We start from the raw sequence: 3,785 nt of genomic DNA on the forward strand, positions 1-3,785 counted from the left end.
GGGGGGGGGGGGGGGGTGGTGAGTGCAAACCAGGAGACATTTTTGCCTCATTCAGTTTCATTCCTAAAAACCAGAACCGAAGGGAAACCTGAGTCCGAGCAGGAACAGAACTATGGATCGATTCTCACCTTCCTGTCAGAGGACACACCTGGAGGCGGAGCCTGACGGAGGCCAGTCCTTTCTCTGGTTAACAAACGAACCGTAAATAAAGATGAAGTCAAAACTGCGTCTATTTTCTGCAGCAAAAGTTCTGAAGACATGGATGTGAAACTTTTCCAGGACAAAAACACCAAGTTTTATCCCATCTTCAAGTTAAAGCAAAAATCAAGATATCTAAAGTTTCTATTTGATCACCTATAATGGCTGTGTTCATGTATGACGAGAGAATGTCATCCATCCATCCATCCATCCAGATGTCCTCATCCCGTTTATCCAGCAGTAGATGGATGACCCGGAGCGTTGGGAAGGCTGCGGGGAACATGCAGGTCGGGTTACATAAGGACAGGAGTTTTCCATGGGAAGCAGAGGAGTTGGTCATCCTCTGTGACGCGTGGAAAGGCCTGGAATGCGTTGCTGACGCAGCTCTGAAGCTCCGCCGCCTGCCTGTGCGCTTAAATCCAAAGAGTTTGAAGGGAACAGAGGAGCAGAGACGCAGGCGTGCTGCTTGGTGATAGGCGCATGCCTGCAGAGCAATTTGGATGCTGCGAGTGGAAAAATGCTGAAGAGCGCCGCAGCTCGCTGACGTAACTGTTCCTAACCGTTTCCATAACTAAGACCCCGAGGCCGCCGCCTGGTACCCATCAGGCTTTGTGTGCGGGGGAGCGGGGGGTAGATGCTAAAATTGGTCAGATTCAACCTATGCAAGCTTCAGCCTATGAAAGCTTCAACTAATGCAAACTTTAGTCTATCCAAGCTTCAGGTAATTCCAGCTTCCACTTATGTAAGTTTGGCTGAGACGATTCTTTCTGACTGAATCAAACAGACACATAAACCTGCTTTGCTGCTTAAACCAGGACAGACAACAAAGAAGACAAAAGTGAAAGTAACAAAAATAAATCCCTTCTTCTTTCACTATTTGGATCAGGGGTCACCAACCTTTTGAACCTGAGGGCAACTTCATGGGGACTGAGTCATACGAAGCGCTACCAGTTTGAAATAACACATTTAGCGTAGTTATAATTAGTTATACATTATTAATAATGAATAATGATACTCCTCTATGTGAAGACAATGATTTCTCACCATAATTATCAATAATGACAACAAGCTAGGAAATAATAAATCATTATTCAGAACTTTAATAATCTCAGTAATTGTTACATTTTCAGATGATCAGATGGAAAAATGTCCCATTTTCACTGTGTTGTTCCCTGTTTATCAAAAATTTCAAGTTAAAGAAAAATCAACTCACACAGTTTTTAAACAAATCTTGTCACATTTTGAACTAATGACCAAATCTGCAGCATTTTTAACAAAATTCATGATCTTTGAACTGGAGAAGGTCAGAGGTCACCTAAACTTATCTAAAGTTCATGTATCATGAACACATTTTTAAGACGTTTTAATTTTTAAATCTATGTAAATGCAAGTGTAACTAAAAAAAATTGCAATAGAATAACATTTTTAGTAAGAGACCTGAGGGCACCTTGTGTGGTCCTTGAGGGCTACCTGGCACCTCGTTGGTGACCCCGATTTAGATCATTTACCAGCTCCTTGTCCTAGTGGAAGAGTGTCTGCACCAGGACTGGTAAGTCGTGGGTTCAACTCCCCAGTCGAGTCAAAAACTCTAAAAATTGGACCCATTGCGTCTTTGCTTGACAACAGTTACTGTATCTCTGAGAACTGGACTGAGGGACTCCGCCCCCCTGACGTTCCAAACAGGAAGTACCTCCTGGTTAGAAGACATTGACTTTTATAGAGAAATAAACAACTGTTACTAAGTGAATCTATTAGTCAGGATAAATAATCTTGCTCTGGTACATTCTTCTTAACATCTTCTTGTTAAATATTTTTATGTTATTTAAGTTATGAACTGATCAATCAGATGCTTCAAAAAAGTAGGTGGAGCCTGCTGGCCCCTCATCCAACACTCAAAACGTTTGATTGACATGCAGCCCGCTTTCAAGTCGTAGGGGTGTGGCCTTCCAGCTAGCTCACTCCTGACTGGTGACAGTGGTTGCCATAGAAATGATGACTCAGATAAATAGGACCAATCCCTGCTTACCGACCACGTCTGGTTCCAACATGGTGGCGTCCGTACCGAGAAAAAGTGGAATCAAACAGTTTTCTATGGATGACGTCACTCAGTCAGCCTTTGTCAGACTCAAACCTGATTCTGTTTTAGTGCTGAGAACATCTGAGGCAGAAGGTTTGAAGTGCAGCAGCGCCGGCCTGCAGATCCACTAGGTGAGGGGACCGTCGGACACGCTCAAAAGACGGTTGACCGCTGATCATCAACCAGGAGGCTCAGGCGGGGTGCTCCTCATGGTTTTCTCCTGAGAGGACGACCTCGACACCGACAGCATGACGGCCTCGGGTGGAGATCAGGGTGAAGCTTCATCTGAGCTTCTGTTTGAGCTGCAGCTCCGTCACGCAGCTCCTCCTGTTTCCACTGATCCACAGCAGGAAGTCACATTTTTAAACCTTTCATTTGGATTCAAAATTTATTTTACTTTTAAAGTCATTTTCCTGCAATAATTGTTCCCCAAAATGTTAACTGTTTTAATATTTTATCTGCTTTTATTGTTGATTGAACTTTTAATGTACCGAGGAATGGACTGAGGTCATTTAAAGGCACTCTATACATTCATTAAACTTAAACTTATTAAGATTCATTATAAACAGATACTTTTTTATTCAATTTACTCTTAAAGATGACCTCCATTTGATGGTTTTTGTGATTCGTAGTTTTTATGACTTTGTGTCGGAGTGAGAAATAAATATTAAAGTGTGTTGGATGATCAGAGTCTGAAAAATGACATTTACATCTTTATCATTCATTTCTGTTTGTTTGGAGGATTGAGACCCAAAGACATGAATGTTTTCAGAGACTGTTTACATCTGAAAATGAAAATCTCTTGTTCGGAGTCTTTACACGTCGAGGACACAAAATCCGGTTTTTGAACATTTTTGGTTAAATCTCTGATCAGCATCAACCGATAGAAAGAGTTCTTCAGGGATATTTTTGTACTATAATTCATAACATTTATCTGTAAACACAGTAAAGTCTGAACGGAAATCCCTTTTTTTAATTCTAAAAAAGTTAATTCCTTTTATTTTTTGAACAATTTTCCTGAACTAAGATTCCTTGATAACAGAGGAAGTTTTATTAGATTTAAATAAAAGCGACTCTTCCGGAGAGCGTCATTTTCACCCCCCACCCCCCTCTTTGCAAAAAGAAGAATCAGAGAAGAGCTGGTATTTAGTCATGTTTGTATTTCGCCTCATTTTCACAAAACATGTACAGGGGAAGGAAAAGGCTTCCAGAAGAATCTGAGGTATTTTTGCATCAAGCAGCCTAAAATGTCAGGACTTTATTTTGAAAAAAAAAAGAAAAACTCGTCAGTGTTCTGAGATGTAGCGCTATGTACAGAGAAGATGCGAAGACGGGGAGGTGGGTCGACGCATCGATAATCTGAAACACAAAGGGAGGGAGGGGCCAGAAGGTCAGAGGTCAGAGGTGGACAGGAAGGAGTTTACCGCAGAAACGAAACGGTAAACTCCGTCACCTCAGGTTGAAGTTGGGGGGGGGGTGGACATGCATTGTGCTGAAGAACCTGCAGATG

The sequence above is a fragment of the Oryzias melastigma genome, linkage group LG6, assembly GCF_002922805.2.
Source record: "Oryzias melastigma strain HK-1 linkage group LG6, ASM292280v2, whole genome shotgun sequence".
NCBI lineage: Eukaryota > Metazoa > Chordata > Actinopteri > Beloniformes > Adrianichthyidae > Oryzias > Oryzias melastigma.